This window comes from Mytilus trossulus, chromosome 3 (genome assembly GCF_036588685.1).
Source record: "Mytilus trossulus isolate FHL-02 chromosome 3, PNRI_Mtr1.1.1.hap1, whole genome shotgun sequence".
Classification (NCBI taxonomy): Eukaryota; Metazoa; Mollusca; class Bivalvia; order Mytilida; family Mytilidae; genus Mytilus; species Mytilus trossulus.
Window position 1 is genome coordinate 20,569,340 of NC_086375.1, and position 22,769 is coordinate 20,592,108.

The window sequence follows — 22,769 nt, forward strand, 5'->3', positions numbered from 1 at the left end:
AAACGAGGCGGGATGAGTCGCTTCGTGACCCGTAATATTTCTTGCCGTAGCATTATAAATTTGAGTGCTACGCCTTTAAATTTTATACTTAAATTAATCGGGAAACGGCGTGCATCAGAGCCTCGCCGGATATTAAAGCTTGGGGCACACATTCACGATTTTTACTGCCGTCCTTAACAGGACTATTTCCGATTAAAATTTGTCAAATATCGAAAATATGGGAGGTTGCATTGGAATGTCCCTCCTAAATGGGAATTTGTAGGCGTCTGATCACGTTGCAGGCATATTGCACCCTATCTGTCTATTAATGTATCTCTTTTAAGCTCATCTTCTCCTGAACAACTTGGTGGATATTGAAGAAATATTTACACGAGAAAGTTCTAAATGATAGAGGGGAGATACTCGTTACTTTAATAGTATGGCATTACTAATCTTCTGAGCGAAACTATTCCTGAATATTTATTGATTTTAATGAAATGCATGTCGAAAAAGATATTAAGGGAGAGAGAAAAGAAGGGAAGGAGCAGGGAGAAGCAGGGCGGGAGAAGGGAGAAGAGGGGCGGGAACAGGGAGAAACCGGCTACCCCCGTGTCCAGCCCTTCATGTAAAGAAACCGTAGAGCTACATACGTTTTTTTGTCATTGAAGAGACAAATCAAGTGGGAACATTTATGAGATTAATTCAGGGCACAAAGTAATTTAGTAAAAGTTTTAAAAAAAATTTGAGACAATAAGTTGATGCAACGTTTTAAATGAGCTTCCTCCCTTGTGATTTTTTTCGGGTTCGAATAGATAGTTAACCAGGCAAATTGAAACATACTTATGTGGTTTCAACGCAGATTTATCATCATTTTTATCAAATACATATATGTATTATATGCTCGATTATAGATCTCATGGTCTCTGTAAATGATGTTTCACCGTCGTCAAGTGTCGTGTTTCTTCATTCCCTTTCCCACTTCAAGGCCGTAACTAGGCATCTTATTTTAGTGAGCCAAAATAATTGAGCCGAGCGAAGCGAGGCGAAATTTTTTTTTTGAGAGTATGAAATGAATGGTGCAAAATCCTGCATTCTAGGCATTTTAAGAGAGTTTGATAATGTTTTGAATTTGGACACTTTTTATATAAGTTTTTCATATTTTAAGACTTTTACTGACACCAAATTTTTAACAACTTTATTAAAATTTACAAGTAAGATAAACATCCAAATATCACTGATTTGAGTCTTCTGCCAGAACATATAACAAACATCGATTCAGAAGAGTTTGCCAAATTTTTCAATGGCCGGTTCAGTCAAATCGTTTCATAATTTGTTCTGCTGGTATCCTTATCGCGATCATCAGAACATGGAGCATGGTAAGACCGCACAATCCTCGCCACTCATGCATGCTCTTTTCCAAGTTATCTGCCGTTTCAGGGCAGTCTGTGTTTCTAAAGGTAGCACGTTAGTATCATCAACACATTATGTCTTCTTACAATTCCTTCTCCATCAGTAATTCGGTAGCAGCATCGGAAGTAACAGTTTTGTTTGCAAAAGGGAATTAAGCTTTTCTGTAAGCACCATCATACAGTCGCAGTTACAAAATATTAAACTCGCTTTTATGCTGACAAAGGGTAAACAAACTAGGGATAGAATGAGATAAGATACATGTAAATGATTTTATCAATAGAGTAAGTATATATGATACAGGGGAATTGGAATGGATTATTGAAGTTTACATGTAGGCCCGTAATTTCAAATTATTCTGGAAATAGTTGGTGGTATTTTAGTTCCAGAATCTATAAATTTAGGGGTTAGGGTGTCCGATTCCGAAACTCCGAATATAAAGAAACGAAATTCTGTAGTCCCGAATAAGTAAAGACAAAATTCTGTGTTAAAGGTTCTACCATTTCTCAATAATATCAATTGGAATGTGGGATATTTATTTAATTTCTAAGTTTAAAATAATATGGATGAAAATTAATCCATGCATGTTTCATATTATTTATATTTTATTGATCTGTAAAGAGAAGGATTAAAGTTTGTGAAATGAATACGGCAGACAGAACTGCCCACTTGCGATGCCCAGTACTTGATTTGTCAAAAGTTGGTGAAACAGAGAAATGAATACGCAGACAGGACTGCTACTTTCCGAAAATCAGTACTTGATTTGTCAGTCTACTTATCGTTTTGAATCGTTCCAGTGAAGTTATATGCAGTACTCAGACTCTGTTAAAAAAATAGTTTACTAGAATTATTCCTTCTTTACCTTCAATGTCGCTTTTCCTTTTTCTGCATGAGCCTGTTTTAAACTAGAGATCCATGATGATTATCGTTACTAGGCTAATGATATCGAGAAACATCACCCGTTGAGATGCCGAGTTACATCCAAGAAGAAGAGTTTAAAAGGAATGATTACAAGTTATAGAAAATCAAATAAATGTTGAGACAACAACAATTGATTATTATATTTATATATATTATGCATAAAAAAATTATCAGTGTCGAAATTTTAGTGAGGCAATTGCCTCACTTGCCTCAAGGGTAGTTACGGCCTTGCACTTTTTTCAGTAATATTCATGGTGTTTACTAGTATATAATATAATGCATGCTGACATTGTCCGTTTTGCTTTCATCAAATAAAATAAGAGTAAACTAATTCTATTATTAAGCTACGCGTGATGATTACACAGATCTATAAATACAACAAATACGAAAATTCCCGTCGGCTATTTATAGATTTTTAGAATTGGCTGAGATTTTTACAGGAAACGAAAGTGCTGAAGAATTTATTCACAATTCACAATTTCCATTTACGGTATAGGTTAGTACTTTCCCGTTATGTTTCGGGTAGAAGATAAAATAGAAGGGTGTATTTTATTGTATATGTGCATGATTTTTCAACTTTACTTGTTTATAGTTTTTAAATAAAGTCCACAAATTATACATGATCAAACATGACAGCTGGTCTATATATATACGATCCGCTTAATACAGGTGACTCTGTATTGCAAAAATTACATCCATGATGGTCAAGCAATACAATCAAACAATGAAATACAATGTAATACAATGAAATACAATGTAATACAATGAAATACAATGTAATACAATGAAATACAAAATAATATATAAAATACAATACTATATATATATAGTATATAGAATAATAGAACATTGGAGAAGCCAAAAAAACAGACGTCGATTAGATAGGCGCAAAATTGGCCGTGGATTTGGAAGGATAAATAATTTAACTGTGACGTCAGATTTGGACGTCGATTTGAGGAATGGACGTCGATTAGAGACCGGACGTCGATCTGAGTCTTACATATATGTTGTGTTTTATTATCAAATACAACTTACATTTTGATATCAAGGATGAACACGAATGCGTCCACTTTTGTTTTACACGAAAACCGTCTAAAACTTAAAGTCATAAGAAACGATCGAGTGACCGGTGAAAAATAATGTTCTTCCAATTCTTAAACCAATGCATACAAACATCATAAACTTAGTCTTCTGTGCTCGAATTTATCATTTTTTTCGTGTAAATTTCGTATTATCGTCAATTTTTTATTCAATCGGTCAGTGTTGTGAAAATATGGCAGGTAATTACAGTTCGTGTTTTGAAGCCGAAGTTTAACGATTGTCACCTGTTTGTCAACAATTGACGAAAAATAAACAAAAAAACATGGAAATTGAGCACGTGTTTAACATGTAAATTCAGATAATAGTTTATTTTAAGGACATCCATGCGTATTGTGGTCACCGGATTTTTACGAGATGGGTCACACTGAGGTCACCTTGCATACGGAAAATATATCGGGGGAATTGCTTGCTGGAAGGAAGCAATTCAAATTAAGTAAACTTCTTCTAAATATGAATAAATTAAAGAATTTTCTTCAGAAAAAAGTATATGTACATAAGTTTTACAATGAAAACTATCCATTGAGTTATAAAAAACATATGCATTATTTTTTTTTGATTTGAGGTTTCTTATGACTTTAACTAAAACGATCCTCAAAGTATTTATCGTTACCGTCATTTTTTGGGAAAATTTAACGTGATTCGTTAACACCTGTCGAATTTTTAAGGGTCTAAGGGGAAGTGTACATATATATAGGAAGATGTGGTGTGAGTGCCAATGAGACAACTCTCCATCCAAATAACAATTTAAAAAAGTAAACCATTTAAATGACGAAATTAGTATGGCGTTCATTATCACTGAACTAGTATATATTTGTTTAGGGGCCAGCTGAAGGACGCCTCCGGGTGCGGGAATTTCTCGCTGCATTGAAGACCTGTTGGTGACCTTCTGCTGTTGTTTTTTATTTGGTCGGGTTGTTGTCTCTTTGACACATTCCCCATTTCCATTCTCAATTTCATTATAGGTCAATTTTAAATACTTAATGATGTTTTCCGGTACAAGATCCTCACGGTTCCTCTTCACCAGACTCATATGATTGATTATTAAGGTCTTTCCTTTTTCAAAAGGGAAAGACCTTACTGTATTTCTTCTGTTTATTATTATTCTTCCGTTAAACTTTGACAAATTTAGCCGCGTTAACCGTAAAATGTGTCGCTTTCATATTCACACTTTGTATCGGTGTCATGAATACCTATCCAGAACTCACCCTGTGAGTCGAAATATTTTGTCGGTTCGGGGTAATCCCTCCGAAACCCAAAAACCTTGTTATCGTTCCAACACCGTAACCGTAATACGTAGAAAAAAATCGAAGGGTGAAATTTGTTCAGGACCAGACCCTGGTTCTTCGTTACATTTGGATCGGAAAGATTCAACGACTCATTGGTAGGGTTATGCCCCTATGAAAATTAACCGGTGTCGGTTGGCCCCCAAAACTCAGAAACCGTAAGTCGTAGAAACCTGGGATCTTCACCAATCATAATCAATTCATGTATCTTTGAAAAATACCTCAAGGTCAAATTTGTATGTTGACCTTGACCTTTGAACTAACACCTTGTTATGGGATAATTTCGGAAACCATTATACTTACAGAAGTTTTAAATAGTGGAAAATGTTTGGGTCATTATGGCGCAACTTTGTTACATTTTGACCAAAGAGATTTGACCTTTCTATAAGGGGCATAACCCCTGTTTTAGGTTTCTGAAAAGACAAAATCAGCTTTTACTGTATAACCAAAGGTCCTAGACCCTTGGGGTCTTCAGTAATGGCATTGGGGACTAATGACCTTGACAAAGGTCAAAAGGTCACAGGTCAAGGTCATGTCCCAGATAGCGAATTTAGTGTTTTTAACCTTATATAAAGGATTTTTAGTGTGTTTTCGAGCTTTTTAAGGTTGACCTTGACCCATTCAATACATTCTACGTCTGTTAGAACATGTATTTTACATTACAAAAGGAAAGACCTCTCAATTGTTCAAGAACAATTGACAGTTTAATTTTCTCTATTATTTCTGTTGCTGCTTACATGTTATCGTAATGTACCAAAAATTACCTTTAAGGGGGCTGGCTCCTGGGTATAAATGATTTTTTTTCCTAATATAGGATTTCGCTATATTTTTTCATAAATGAACTTTATCAAATACTTAAAAGAAAAATGAAATAAAAAAATGGGATCACCGTTCATTTAAGCTAAAATGGCTATTGGTACTTTACGGAACGGAACGGAACGGAACGGAACGGAACAGAATTTCATTTAAGGTATCCAAAGGGGGCATTTATCAAAATTTCGAAAAATCTTTAAAACAAAACAAACTTTAAAATTTCTGTGTTTTACGGTTTTCCATATACAAATAACACAAATGTATACTTAATCTCATCTTCACAGGTGAAATGTGTAATAATGTATAACATCGGGAACTATTCTGTAGATGAATATGTCGGATTGTCCTGATAAATTATCATGAAATTAACGCATTTGCAAGTCATGCATTATGATATCTAGACTGACCTCACGTCGTCCTTTCCGACGATGATTAGAAACATTGGTTCTGATTTAAACTTTTTAAATTTATTATTCCGTTCCGTTCCGTTCCGCAAAGTACCAATTGCTCTGAGGAATTGGTATTTAACGGAATCGAACGGAAACAGACATCTTTAATGTAATTAAAGCAGTATGATAAAAAAAATTGTCTGACACCTCTTTTTGCATGAGTGGTATGTGTTTTAGATAGCATTTTCGACTTGATCAATAATAAAATATTTAACACAAAGGCAGGTTACACAAAAAGTCTTTCTCCTTCCATCGGTAATTATATTTTTTAAAAGAGGCCTTCCACCTCTCGTTCCGACGATGATTAGAAACAGTAATCAAGTTGAATCTGATTTAAACTTTTTAATTTATTATTCCGTTCCGTTCCGTTCCGTAAAGTACCAATTGCTCTGAGGAATTGGTATTTAACGGAATCGAACGGAACCAGACATTTATAATGTAATAAAAGCAGTATGATAAAAAAAATGTGTCTGAAACCCCTTTTTGCAGAAGAAATAAGTATTTTAGATAGCATTCCCGACCAGATAAATAATTAAGAATTTAACACAAAGGCCGGATAGACAAAAAGTCTTACTTCTTCCATTGGTAATTATATTTTTTAAAAGAGGCCTTCCACCTCTCGTTCCGACGAGGATTAGAAACAGTGATCAAGTTGAATCTGATTTAAACTTTTTAATTTATTATTCCGTTCCGTTCCGTTCCGTAAAGTACCAATTGCTCTGAGGAATTGGTATTTAACGGAATCGAACGGAACCAGACATTTATAATGTAATAAAAGCAGTATGATAAAAAAAATGTGTCTGAAACCCCTTTTTGGAGAAGAAATAAGTGTTTTAGATAGCATTCCCGACCAGATAAATAATTAAGAATTTAACACAAAGGCTGGATAGACAAAAAGTCTTACTTCTTCCATTGGTAATTATATTTTTTAAAAGAGGCCTTCCACCTCTCGTTCCGACGAGGATTAGAAACAGTGATCAAGTTGAATCTGATTTAAACTTTTTAATTTATTATTCCGTTCCGTTCCGTTCCGTAAAGTACCAATTGCTCTGAGGAATTGGTATTTAACGGAATCGAACGGAAACAGACATCTACAAATGTAATAAAATCAGTATGATAAAAAAAGGCTGACACTTCTTTTTTTGAATGAGTGGTTATTGTTTTAGATAGCATTCTCGACCTGATCATTAATAAATAATTTAAAACAAATGCAGGTTACCCAAAATCCATCCATTCCTTATTATATTTTAAAATTTTCGGGAAAAAAATGATGAAATGGGCAAAAAAAAGTTGTCGATAATTATTAAAGTTCGGAATGAGTTGCTACATTTGTATGTCTAAAGTAATGTTGATCCTCTTGGAATTCATTTGAATGTAAGTTTTAAATTGTGCTAATGAATATCATGCATGTGTATTTAAGTTAAAAAAAAATGAAAAAAAATGTCTTGAATAAAAACAAAGCTCTCGTCAATTATACCCGGCGTCATTACAGTGGTTACAAATGAAAATATCAAAATCAACCTTTTATTAAATTAGAAGTCCTCAACTTTGACAATATACAGTGCGAATGACATAAGCTTTTGATGTAGAAATACAAGTGTACTTAAACTATGACAGTGTCAATTTTTTAATTACTGTAACGGTTATTGGGTTCGGGATTGTGTACTTGTTTTTATGTTGTTCGTTCTATAAATAAAGTTTGAGTACTGCAGACGTCTTTTTGTCACAGCCAAGCTTTTTGTAGATCTCTGCTATTTGTGGTGCCAAATAGGACCCACGTTGCTTGAGAAATGTTTCAGGCATCACACTGGTGTCAAAAGTGTCGACTATTGTGAATTTATTCGACTGAGAAGTTTGGAAATTCATCGGAAAGTTGCCAGTTTGGGAAACCACGTGAGTCGACGATTGGGCGATCCAGAAGCGGATCCCCGTCAATCACAACCCAAACATAATTATTCCGGTGAGATCGTATGATTTTTATACTTTAAATACTGAAAATTGTTTTAATTTTACAAAAAATTTAGCTGACGAAAATTTGCTTTTGAAAAAAAATAATTCCGGTGGCTCCGACCTAGTCACCAAATTACCGGACATACAAAAATATTTTTATTTTTATTTTTTTTTTTTTTTAGTCAAGATTTGCATTTTGTATCATAATAATTTGCATATTTTTAGACTTTCATGTTATACGTGGTTTTTAAGTATTACAGATCGAATTTAGAAAATAAAGGACTTATGAGTGAAACTGTTCTACACAACTATCTCAGGTCTATTCCACTCGTCATCACACAACAGACAAAATATTAATTTTCACCTGCTAAAAGAATATGGGCACAAAAGTGGTTTAGAAGATTACCACTTGACATATGCCAAGAGTATTGGTAAGATAGGGAATCATTTTCAGTACACGTCGATCCACAGGATTGAAAATTACAATCTTTTATAAATTGCAATTTAATAATAAACATGAATGACGATACAGTAGTAGAGACGGGTTCTGATCGAAAAGTCGGCGAAGATTCCCCGCCAAATGGTGATCAGTTGGGCATAAAAATGCTTAACGTGTTAGAAAGAATGGGGAACGACATGGGAACCTTGGCTGACACCATGACATATGTTTAGAAAACAGGATGAGGTTTCTGCCAATACAATGTAGCTACTCTACCAACAAAGTAGAAGTATAGAAGAATTGAACAATACGTTTTTGCAGAACCGGGAGACATCGTTATCCGACATTAAGAGCACAGGAACTAATACTTCCGGTTACACAGTTGACGATTTTTCTGGGTCTTCTATTTGTCCAAAGTATGGATTATATGATGGAAATAATGAACACCTAGACCCTAAGTTATGCGAAAACAAACAAGTTGACAGTTTTCAGGTTGGCCAAGAGAACAGTCACAGACAATCTCTGTTCGGTCAAGATAGCAAGCCGAAATCGGATTTACAGTTCGGTCGTGGGAACAGTCCCAGACCACCTTCATTTAGTTTAGATAATCAACCAATATGATATTTGCAGTTCGTCGAGGAACAGTCCCAGGCCATCGTCCCAGAATACAGATGATGACAAGGAAGTTTGCAGTTTGGTCGCGGGAACAGTCCCAGACCAAATGCAAATTCACACACACCATTGTCATCAACACAAAGGGATACAACAACACAGAATTTAGATGATGACAGACAGAACGGGAGTTTGCAGTTTGGTCGCGGGTACAGTCCCAGACCAAATGCTAATTCACACACACCATTTTCATCAACACCAAGGGATACCACAACACTCCCCCCTTTTAAACCGTTGTTAAGCACTATAGAAAGATGGGAGTCTAGGTCGAGTTCTATGAACACAAATAATAGACAAGATTTGATAAGAAACATACAACCTTCGTTTTCTAGTGATATTGAAGCTATGCACAGTAGTAACAATACACAACAGACAAGACAAAAAGTACCAAAGAGTGACGTTCCCCACTAAAAACTTCCAACATTCGACGGGAAGGATGATTATGAGGGGTTAATTATCCCATTCAACAGGGCAGCTAGGAGAAACGAATGGACAGAGGAGGAAAAGTTAGATAGGTACATTGAAGTCCTGCGAGGACAGGCGAGTAAATTTATGACCGCAATTCCTCGACAGGAAAGAGATAGTTTTGAATCCATTTCGCGTCACATGGAAAACAGGTTCAACCGAAAAGAGCCCCCATCCACTACACGAAAAAAACTATCTGATTTAAGACAACACAATGAAAAGAATGAAGAGTTTGCTGAAGAAGTAAGACGATTAGTCTCAAGAGCATACCCAACAAGTATTACCAATGTTATTTCAACTGATCGGGCGGAGCTTACATTATAATTTGCATAAGGATAGTCTACTTTAAGATGTGTGTGATAAGGATGATTGCCGTTATAATTATAACTGATTTTCAATCACCTATCAGTGTCATCAAAGGAATTTACAAAACAATGACTGGACACTTGAGTGATGAGTTTATCCTAAAACACCCAACTATAGATGGACTGGTTTAGTGTGAGCTAATCGGTTAAACTCTGCCCAGTCAAGTGAAATGAATCGAGTAATAGTATCGAGTTACAAGAGGAACTTGCAGCGGAACACTTTTTGAAGGGCCACAAGAACGCCAAAATAGCATATGAAGCTTTAAACCACCAACCTAAGACTGTATCTTCAGCACTAGATATTGTTGTACAACTACAACACAATTATCATGCTACGTTGGGCAGGGATGTTGATTATAATACAAAACAAAGGACCAGACGCGTTACGTGGAAAGATGAAGAGGAAAACAGTACTGACCAATATGAAGGGATGGACAGCGTTAGGCAGTTGGTAAATTCATTTCGGAAACCAGATAATCAAACATTACAGAATGAAATCAAAGCACTAAGAGATCTTTTAGAAAGGGCCATGCTGCATGATTCAAAACCAGCTACATTGACAGCACAGTCAACGGGATGTTATTTTTGTGGCGATAAAAGCCATTTCAAACGTGATTGTCCAAAAAGATCACGATCCCCCAGCCCTATGAGAAGACAAGATACTGGTGCTGATTGTGAAAGGAGATATATTATCAAATTGGCAGAGGACAAGATTTACTCATTCCAATTCAAGTCAATGGCAATAAGGTCGATGCTATTGTTGATACAGGAGCAGATGTAACGGTACTTTCAAGATCCTTTGCAAATTGTATTGGTTTGAGCGTTACTACCGGTATAAAAGCTTGCTTATTGAATGCAGAAAATGGGAAAGAAATGGAGGCTGACATGAATATTGTTGCAAAGCTTCAACTGGGTAAAAAGGAGATAATTTGGAAAGTATGTATTGCCCCCATAAGAGATGATATTTTAATTGGAATAGACTTACTGAAAGAAGTAGATGGTATCATAATGGCCAAACAAGGTGATCTGCTGATAAATAATGAGCTGATACCAGGACGGTATCGAAAAGAAAATGATTGCCAAATATCAAGAGTGACGGCTGAAATGGAACCCACTTTAGATACTTTAAAGCCCATTAACGAGACAGATGTATATGGAGGAGTTGAAAGTCTAAAAGAAAGTATTGTTGATGTTTTAGACCCAGCTTCCTTACAAGACAATAACAACATTGGGTCGGTTTTAGTGGAAACTCGCCTACAGGATAATCTTGAAAAAGATAATGTTTCAGACATGGACGAGGTAAGTGCGATTGGTTCAAATGTGCCACATGAGCCGAGGACACAGGCTCCAGACTCAGGTGGGTTTGAGAACCAGAATATTAAGCTATCGCAAGAATTTGTTGTCGAAATTTCAGATGCTTATGATGCGGCTAACGACGATAAATCTGATAGTTCAAAGAAAGAGAATTCACTATTTGAAGACTATATCATATGTTCATTAGAACAGACGATACAAAGTTTAGATTCGGGCAAGAATTCAACCAAACAAGATGATGAATCAGAACAGAAGGAGATTATATCACGTGATTCGGGGACACTGAGTCCAGTCTCAAGTGGTAGTAAGACCCATGCAAACGTAACCAAGAAGATAGGGTCTCTCAATGATGCCTTAAATCCAAAGATTTCAACCAAGATGGATGACAGTTCAGATTCCAGTGAGTCGAGGACACAGGCTCCAGACTTACCTGGGAATCATCAGATGACAAAAGAAAAGCACCCACCTAAAAGCAGTCGATATGGACGCAAAATAAACCAACCCTTACGTTTCAAAGATTGACAAAAACATTTGTGCAAAAAAATAAGAGATATTCTTATTGAGAACTGTCTGTTTATAAAGAAAAGGGGGAATAGAGTAACGGTTATTGGGTTCGGGATTGTGTACTTGTTTTTATGTTGTTCGTTCTATAAATAAAGTTTGAGTACTGCAGACGTCTCTTTGTCACAGCCAAGCTTTTTGTAGATCTCTGCTATTTGTGGTGCCAAATAGGACCAACGTTGCTTGAGAAGTGTTTCAGGCATCACATTACATCGTGTTAAACTCGCACGTCAATGTGTTCGTAGATAGTAGATGTTGTTGTGTCCTGTTAAATTGTTATACGATGATGACTGATGTTCCAATATTTTGACTATTTTATTGATTGTGACTGTTTATTTAACGCATCATGTAAATGTAACGGAATTTGATGAGACTGTTATTAAAGTGAGAGGGTTAGCGCTATAGAACCAGGTTTAATCCACCATTTTCTACATTTGAAAATGCCTGTACCAAGTCAGGAATATGACAGTTCTTGTCCATTCGTTTTTGATGCGTTTTGTTTTTTGATTTTGCCATGTGATTATGGACTTTCCAAATTGATTTTCCTCTGAGTTCAGTATTTTTGTGATTTTACTTTTTGTTTGTCAAGTTTTGATCACTGTTTCTAATCATCTTCGGAAGGCCCCTTTTTTAATTTATAATTACCAATGGAAGTAGAAAGACCTTTTGTCTAACCTGTCTTTGTGTTATTTTTTATACGTCCGTCAATTTTGACGGGACGTATTATGGTATTCAAATGTCCACCGTCCGTCCGTCCGTCCGTCCGCCCGTCTGTCCGTCTGTCCGGTGTAAACATGTCGCACCGTAACTTGAGAACGACTTATCCAAATTTCATGAAACTTAACATAGTTGTTTCTTATGATGGTCAAATGATCTGTATACTTTTTTGTGAAAATAAGATTACAACTTTTTGAGTTACGGCACTTTGTAACTAAAACAGGGGTGTGTTTTTTTCACATGTCGCACCGTATCTCAAAAACGATTCTTGATAATGGCTTAAAACTTTAAATACTTCTTAGTTATATTAATCTTAATATCTGTATACTTTTTGGTGATGATTCAAAATTTAATTTTTGAGTTATTGAGTATTTTGTAAAAAAAGGGGGAGTTTTTTTTTACATGTCGCACCATATCTCAAAAACGATTTATGATTATTACTTAAAACTTTACACATGTCTTTGTTATATTAATCTTAAGATCTGTATACGTTTTGGTGATGATTCAAAATTTCATTTTTGAGTTATTGAGTATTTTGTAAAAAAAAAAAAAAAGTGGGTTTACATGTCGCACCATATCTCAAAAACGATTTATGATTATTGCTTAAAACTTTACACACTTCTTTGTTATATTAATCTAAAGATCTGTATACTTTTTGGTGATGATTCATTTTTATATGTTCGAGTTATTGAGTTTTTTGAAGAAAAAAAAAGTTTTTTTTCACATGTTGCGCTGTATCTCTATTGCTTAAAACTTAACAGGCTAATGTTGCGTCGGGTTTCCAAATACATCTTGTACAATCTTCCTATTGAGCGGGAATATGGAAGGAGTCAGGATACACTAAGCATGACATCCTGTACAACCCTGTGTTATTCAAAAAAGATTTATGTTTTTTTCACAAGACGACGGGCGTATCATGCGCTCATGGCGCAGCTGTTTATTTAAATATTGATCAAGTCGAAATGCTATCTAAAACACTTACCACTCATTCAAAAAAGAAGGGTCTGACTTGTTTTTATCATACTGCTTTTATTACATTATAGATGTCTGTTTCCGTTCGATTCCGTTAAATACCAATTCCTCAGAGCAATTGGTACTTTGCGGAACGGAACGGAACGGAATAATAAATTAAAAAGTTTAAATCAGATTCAACTTGATCACTGTTTCTAATCCTCGTCGGAACGAGAGGTGGGAGGCCTCTTTTAAAAAAATATAATTACCAATGTAAGAAGTAAGACTTTTTGTCTATCCGGCCTTTGTGTTAAATTCTTAATTATTTATCAGGTCGAGAATGCTATCTAAAACACTTATTTCTTCTGCAAAAAGGGGTGTCAGACACATTTTTTTTTATCATACTGCTTTTATTACATTATAAATGTCTGGTTCCGTTCGATTCCGTTAAATACCAATTCCTCAGAGCAATTGGTACTTTACGGAACGAAAGGAACGGAATAATAAATTAAAAAGTTTAAATCAGATTCAACTTGATCACTGTTTCTAATCCTCGTCGGAACGAGAGGTAGAAGGCCTCTTTTAAAAAATATAATTACCAATGGAAGAAGTAAGACTTTTTGTCTATCCAGCCTTTGTGTTAAATTCTTAATTATTTATCTGGTCGGGAATGCTATCTAAAACACTTATTTCTTCTGCAAAAAGGGGTGTCAGACACATTTTTTTTTATCATACTCCTTTTATTACATTATAAATAAAATGTCTGGTTCCGTTCGATTCCGTTAAATACCAATTCCTCAGAGCAATTGGTACTTTACGGAACGGAACGGAACGGAACGGAATAATAAATTAAAAAGTTTAAATCAGATTCAACTTGATCACTGTTTCTAATCCTCGTCGGAACGAGAGGTGGAAGGCCTCTTTTAAAAAATATAATTACCAATGGAAGAAGTAAGACTTTTTGTCTATCCAGCCTTTGTGTTAAATTCTTAATTATTTATCTGGTCGGGAATGCTATCTAAAACACTTATTTCTTCTGCAAAAAGGGGTTTCAGACACATTTTTTTTTATCATACTGCTTTTATTACATTATAAATGTCTGGTTCCGTTCGATTCCGTTAAATACCAATTCCTCAGAGCAATTGGTACTTTACGGAACGGAACGGAACGGAATAATAAATTAAAAAGTTTAAATCAGATTCAACTTGATCACTGTTTCTAATCCTCGTCGGAACGAGAGGTGGAAGGCCTCTTTTAAAAAATATAATTACCAATGGAAGAAATAAGACTTTTTGTCTATCCGGCCTTTGTGTTAAATTCTTAATTATTTATCTGGTCAGGAATGCTATCTAAAACACTTATTTCTTCTGCAAAAAGGGGTGGTAGACACATTTTTTTTTATCATACTGCTTTTATTACATTATAAATGTCTGGTTCCGTTCGATTCCGTTAAATACCAATTCCTCAGAGCAATTGGTACTTTACGGAACGGAACGGAACGGAATAATAAATTAAAAAGTTTAAATCAGATTCAACTTGATCACTGTTTCTAATACTCGTCGGAACGAGAGGTAGAAGGCCTCTTTTAAAAAATATAATTACCAATGGAAGAAGTAAGACTTTTTGTCTATCCAGCCTTTGTGTTAAATTCTTAATTATTTATCTGGTCGGGAATGCTATCTAAAACACTTATTTCTTCTGCAAAAAGGGGTGTCAGACACATTTTTTTTATCATACTCCTTTTATTACATTATAAATAAAATGTCTGGTTCCGTTCGATTCCGTTAAATACCAATTCCTCAGAGCAATTGGTACTTTACGGAACGGAGCGGAACGGAATAATAAATTAAAAAGTTTAAATCAGATTCAACTTGATCACTGTTTCTAATCCTCGTCGGAACGAGAGGTGGAAGGCCTCTTTTAAAAAATATAATTACCAATGGAAGAAGTAAGACTTTTTGTCTATCCAGCCTTTGTGTTAAATTCTTAATTATTTATCTGGTCGGGAATGCTATCTAAAACACTTATTTCTTCTGCAAAAAGGGGTTTCAGACACATTTTTTTTTATCATACTGCTTTTATTACATTATAAATGTCTGGTTCCGTTCGATTCCGTTAAATACCAATTCCTCAGAGCAATTGGTACTTTACGGAACGGAACGGAATGGAATAATAAATTAAAAAGTTTAAATCAGATTCAACTTGATCACTGTTTCTAATCCTCGTCGGAACGAGAGGTGGAAGGCCTCTTTTAAAAAATATAATTACCAATGGAAGAAGTAAGACTTTTTGTCTATCCAGCCTTTGTGTTAAATTCTTAATTATTTATCTGGTCGGGAATGCTATCTAAAACACTTATTTCTTCTGCAAAAAGGGGTTTCAGACACATTTTTTTTATCATACTGCTTTTATTACATTATAAATGTCTGGTTCCGTTCGATTCCGTTAAATACCAATTCCTCAGAGCAATTGGTACTTTACGGAACGGAACGGAACGGAATAATAAATTAAAAAGTTTAAATCAGATTCAACTTGATCACTGTTTCTAATCCTCGTCGGAACGAGAGGTGGAAGGCCTCTTTTAAAAAATATAATTACCAATGGAAGGAGTAAGACTTTTTGTCTAAGCTGCCTTTGTTTTAAATTCTTAATTATTTATCTGGTCGGGAATGCTATCTAAAACACTTATTTCTTCTGCAAAAAGGGGTTTTAGACACATTTTTTTTATCATACTGCTTTTATTACATTATAAATGTCTGGTTCCGTTCGATTCCGTTAAATACCAATTCCTCAGAGCAATTGGTACTTTACGGAACGGAACGGAACGGAATAATAAATTAAAAAGTTTAAATCAGATTCAACTTGATCACTGTTTCTAATCCTCGTCGGAACGAGAGGTGGAAGGCCTCTTTTAAAAAATATAATTACCAATGGAAGAAGTAAGACTTTTTGTCTATCCGGCCTTTGTGTTAAATTCTTAATTATTTATCTGGTCGGGAATGCTATCTAAAACACTTATTTCTTCTGCAAAAAGGGGTGTCAGACACATTTTTTTTTATCATACTGCTTTTATTACATTATAAATGTCTGGTTCCGTTCGATTCCGTTAAATACCAATTCCTCAGAGCAATTGGTACTTTGCGGAACGGAACGGAACGGAACGGAATAATAAATTAAAAAGTTTTAAATCAGATTCAACTTGATCACTGTTTCTAATCCTCTTCGGAACGAGAGGTGGGAGGCCTCTTTTAAAAAATATAATTACCAATGGAAGAAGTAAGACTTTTTGTCTATCCAGCCTTTGTGTTAAATTCTTAATTATTTATCTGGTCGGGAATGCTATCTAAAACACTTATTTCTTCTGCAAAAAGGGGTGTCAGACACATTTTTTTTTATCATACTGCTTTTATTACATTATAAATGTCTGGTTCCGTTCGATTCCGTTAAATACCAATTCCTCAGAGCAATTGGTACTTTGCGGAACGGAACGGAACGGAACGGAATAATAAATTAAAAAGTTTTAAATCAGATTCAACTTGATCACTGTTTCTAATCCTCTTCGGAACGAGAGGTGGGAGGCCTCTTTTAAAAAATATAATTACCAATGGAAGAAGTAAGACTTTTTGTCTATCCGGCCTTTGTGTTAAATTCTTAATTATTTATCTGGTCGGGAATGCTATCTAAAACACTTATTTCTTCTGCAAAAAGGGGTGTCAGACACATTTTTTTTTTATCATACTGCTTTTATTACATTATAAATGTCTGGTTCCGTTCGATTCCGTTAAATACCAATTCCTCAGAGCAATTGGTACTTTACGGAACGGAACGGAACGGAATAATAAATTAAAAAGTTTAAATCAGATTCAACTTGATTACTGTTTCTAATCATCGTCGGAACGAGAGGTGGAAGGCCTCTTTTAAAAAATATAATTACCGATGGAAGGAGAAAGACTTTTTGTGTAACCTGCCTTTGTGTTAAATATTTTATTATTGATCAAGTCGAAAATGCTATCTAAAACACATACCACTCATGCAAAAAGAGGTGTCAGACAATTTTTTTTATCATACTGCTTTAATTACATTAAAGATGTCTGTTTCCGTTCGATTCCGTTATATACCAATTCCTCAGAGCAATTGGTACTTTGCGGAACGGAACGGAACGGAATAATAAATTTAAAAAGTTTAAATCAGAACCAATGTTTCTAATCATCGTCGGAAAGGACGACGTGAGGTCAGTCTAGATATCATAATGCATGACTTGCAAATGCGTTAATTTCATGATAATTTATCAGGACAATCCGACATATTCATCTACAGAATAGTTCCCGATGTTATACATTATTACACATTTCACCTGTGAAGATGAGATTAAGTATACATTTGTGTTATTTGTATATGGAAAACCGTATAACACAGAAATTTTAAAGTTTGTTTTGTTTTAAAGATTTTTCGAAATTTTGATAAATGCCCCCTTTGGATACCTTAAATGAAATTCTGTTCCGTTCCGTTCCGTTCCGTTCCGTTCCGTAAAGTACCAATAGCCGCTAAAATCTGCCTCTGGAAGAAGCATACATTTTTGTTAATGTCCTTTTTTTTCTGTTGAACCTGAGACTACTATAACACGTACACTGTGTTATAGTAGTCTCAGGTTGAACTAATAGGAGAAAAAGAGGAAATATCGAAATAAAAAAATAACTTATTTAAGAAATGGCTTAAATTTTACAATTATTTAGTTTATGTACAGCTTATTTGAAAACAATAATAAAAATATAGGTCACCGATGAGTTAAAAAAGATATTTCAAATTTAAGGCCAAAAAATGGCATTTTTGCACTAAAGGGAGATAATTTGGAGCTTTTTAATTTTTAAAGTCATCTGGGGCCAAACCAAATCAATTTTTTGAGTTGTATTTTGTACCATATCATAAAGTAACAACTAATAGTGTAATAAATGAAATTTGTAATGAAAAAATAAAGGTTCAATTTTTTGCTAAAATTTTTGTACCCACGAGCCACCTTAACGTCATTTTGTAAGAACTTTTACCGTTATTCGTCATGAAGGTACCACCCTCAAAAGCCAACTATCTTTAAAATCCGTTTGGTTGTGCTCAACAAATGGAAGTTTTTAAAGACCTTGCATTGGCTATACAGCCCTTGCACGGTCGGTAAAGGTTGTGCTCCTCAATAGCAGGAGGAAGATATAGAAAAGAAGAAGAAGTCTGACTACCAAAAAAATAAGCTAAAAACCTAGCAGACTTCGTCCGTTTTACAGCAATGAAACGTCTCTTAAAAAGTGATCCATTCCATCGGCACTATTGTTCATGTACATTCATGATGAAAGACACCCATTTCATTTTGTTACAATCACATTTTCTTTCCACATATTTTTTTAGGTATTACGACAACTCGAGGCAAAACAACTTATCGGACGAACGACATTCGGGACGAATGCACCTACTACAATGAATGAGGATGGTTAAATACAAAAAAACCTTATAATATCTCGTGTTCCTGTTTAACTGTGTTTTAGCGCTGAATGTTGTTAAGCTGGAAGGGACTAGAGCTTACTCACACACGCTGGTTACTGTTTACACTTTTAAATAATGTAAGAATGACTTATAATTTATAAATAAGTAGTTGCACCCATACGTTTCACCCGTCTGACTTCAAGTTTAGTGTCAAGAAAACCAGACGATATACAGATCCTTAAGGGCATACGATACAGTTTTGAACCTGTATTTACAAGTTGATGAAAATTTGCATATAGGCTATTTTTTACCTGATTAAATCAAATATGTAATAAAAAATATACCTTCATGTGCTACTTTTTGAGTAAAATGAGGTCGAAATTTTGTATATTTGCTCAAAATTCAGATTTGTGTCTATATTTTCTTTTCGAAAGAAAGACATAACTTTTTTGTTTTAAAAGAACTTTTGAAAATTCCCATGGGGGTTTTAGAGCGCGACAACAATTTCAATGGTTACAATTCTTTGCGACGACTATTTTGCGCGTGCTGTTTTGTAGTCTAGAAAAAGTGTCATATTTGTAAGATGAGCTTACATGCCTTTTTCTTAAGTTTATCTGCATGATTCTATTTATTATATCAGCAGAAAATATGAACATGTAACGTAAGGGTACCCAAATTGCACCGAGTACCCAAATTGCACCTATTTAGTAAAAAATAGCAATATAAATCTTACAAGATTTCCTAGAGACTAAACAAGTTGTATTTTTATGATTTGATACTATGCCCGTCTTTCAATATAGGTAAACATATTTAGTTATACACAAAACGTTCACAGTATTTATCAACAGATGGACTGTTTACTGAAAAAAACAAAATGTACGAAAACGTCACCATGCGACGTCATCAAAACGTCATCTTTTTAAAATTGGCAAATACAATATATTATAAGTATCCATTTCGTAAAATATGAATAGTAAGCATGGACAAATATCCAATTGTTCAAAATATTTGAAGAAATAAAACAAAAGCTCGGTTATTAGACTTTTTTTAAATTTAAGCATGGATGCAATTTGGGTACTCCTCATAACAGAATCATGGATAGTTTGGAGGTTGATTCAAACCCATTTTTTAATGACTCAATATGGACTAAACGCCCAATCTCATATAAGTCGTGCAAACATGGTTCATGAGTTTAAATGGGTCCAATATTGAAAAGATAATACTTTTTGATAAGCCTCTGGGTCGATAATAAATCTCATGATATGTAAATTTACTTTTAAAAACATTTCAACTATAATAAACTTCAATTAAAGTAAAAATATCGAACTTAAATTCTCTAAAATTGAAAAAAAAGCCATGTCGCCAATTTCAAATAAGGAATATGCAGCCGAAAAAAACTATCCTGTGCACCAATTTCATGCTATTTCTTTATTAAATCCAAATGATCCTGATATGAACTATTGAATATGAAAGTAAAAATAATATCAAAACTACAAAAAAAAATGTTTATCAATAATTTAGATGTGTCGTCAGTTTCACGATTCTTCCATAACGGTAATTTGAGTATATTTCAAAGTGAGCAACTGACAGGTTCAGTGCTTTTAACATTTGTTAATGGGTTAAATAGTGTCGAATTTTGAATTACTATCTCAACCTGTCCATTAAAACAAGCTATCCCTGAGAATTTCTCTTTAATTTTCCATTTAACCAATTATGCTCATCAAATGATTCCTCCGTAACCGTAGGCTAAACCATTGGTACAGTATGCAAACAAGAATTTCTCTTTTTATTCCAACCAATCATACTATTTCGACATAAAACAAGCTTTGATGTTATTTGATTAAGCAGCATTCTTGAAAAAAGACACTAAAACTGCTAGGAAATTCCTCCGAAACGATTCTTCCGTAACGGGACAATTTTATACAGGGCACATTTTCATCCGTACACCGGTTAATCATGTATCACCAGGTTTCAAAAGTTTTACAAGCGGGATTGTTTAAATGAAAAAAAGTGCTTGACCACATAAAGCGATAAAATTTGAAGAAAAGGGAACTATTTTGGAAATTCTGAGAAGCTAAATATATTATTTCATAGAAAGGAAATATTAAAGAGAGTAAATTTGTATTTCAAAGTTTTTTTTACCTTAAAAACATAATAACTATACTGTATAAACAACTACCAAAACGTACATAATCAACTTTCGGGCTGTTGGCAACTACTCTGCTATAGATAAAGGAAGATGTGGTATGATTGCAAATGAAAAAAAATCTGTTGAAGTAACACTTTATAAAAGTAAACTATTATAGGTCCAGCTACAGTCTTCAACATTGAATTTTAATAAAATGTACTTGAAACAAACATATATAACAGCAGAATATCTGAACAAACATGCAAAAAGCAAAAATAAATCCATAAACGACAAATACAAGAGCTCGCTCACCTACGAAATCATGGCAATATATGAGACGATCCTAGTATTCCTGACTGGCTACAGGCATTTTCAAGCAATTATTATGGTTTTAAAATGGTTTTACAAATGCCAAACCCATTGTGTCTTGGATAGAGATTTGTTTCAAAAGTATACCAAAAGGACTGGTATATTGGGCAAGTAATTGATATTGACATTGAAGAAGGAGATAACAACATATCCTTCATGACAAAAACTTATCTTCGGGGAGCATAATTATAGTTTCAAGCATCCATCAAAAGCAGACACTATGTGGTTTTTTTCTAGTCATATTCCTATTACAGTAGAAGAACCATCACCTGTAGGAAAAAGTGGAGGTGCTTTCTCTCTTTCACTGGACAAAGTTATCGAAATTGAAAGACTTTTTCTTGCTAATTCCTCCGTAACAGAACATTGAACTTAAATACCTGCTTTTTCTGACAAATTGTTATCAATTATTACATTTCTTTGTTTGTCCATGTTTATTTGTATGAAAACTTATAACCTTGCTATTTTATACTAGCAACTATATATGACTGACATGAATTATTTGTTCTAAAAGTAATATGAGATTCCTTCGTAACAGAAATTGATGTGTGAATAAATGAGTAGATACTATCAAACATGAAACATAAAATAGATTTATGAACTTCATCATGTTTAATGTTCAATAATACATGCATATAACAACAAGGACGTCATATTATTTCACTCCCAAAAATGTTGATTTAACTGAATTCCTCCGTAACAGTATCATTGATTACTTCTTGATCATCATTTAAGTATAATATGTTTAAAATATGCGTACATTATATCTTTATCAGATAAAGGTTTATAACCGAACTTAAAAATGTTAATAATCTTATATTGTGCTGTAAAACCAGTTGTGTACCGATAATGACATATAAGGTTTGTTTTATAATCTAAAAATACAAATTTAATCAAATATTTATCCATTCAGCTCATAAATTTTACTTTTATAAACATCATAGCTTACTGTTTTCATCAATTTAGATCAGTTCTGTACATATACAAGTTTAAAAATCAGAAATTGCCTTAGCATTTTTTGATTGTTTAAAAAGAAAAAAAATGCATCCTAAAGGGTCATTTCGTTGTTATGGAGGAATCTGATGATAAAAGTTTAGTAGAAAGCGCTTGTCTTTGGATATTCGTAGCTTTAAAAGTAGTTGAGATTTGATCAAGATATTTTACAATTTTAAAATTTAATATATTTCAAAAATGAAAACGAATACAGTTTGTAACTATTGAGATTTTACTTCTTATGCATTTAATATATCCCATTGCATGACTTATAAATATGAGATTGGGCGTAAAAATTAAATTGGTGTACCTATATGACAAAGAAGGATAGGACTACAAAATAAAAACAGTATGGACATTTTTTTCCTGATCATAAAAAAACGTAGGTGAAAAAACTGTCAAAATAGGTGCAATTTGGGTACCGTCACG

General features: G+C 34.1%; 1 protein-coding gene across 3 annotated transcripts in view; it reads left to right on the top strand.

The window, feature by feature from the left end:
- Positions 1–2,734: 2,734 nt before the first annotated feature.
- LOC134710344 (TNF receptor-associated factor 3-like) overlaps positions 2,735–22,769 on the top strand; it is a 67,952-nt gene continuing 47,917 nt past the window's right edge. For 2 of the 3 annotated variants that reach the window (XM_063570686.1, XM_063570688.1), the window contains exons 1-2: positions 2,735–2,803; positions 18,779–18,990. The gene's annotated coding sequence lies outside the window, so the exon portion shown is untranslated. The remainder of the gene's footprint in view (positions 2,804–18,778; positions 18,991–22,769) is intronic. The other variant, XM_063570687.1, reaches the window with a different exon arrangement.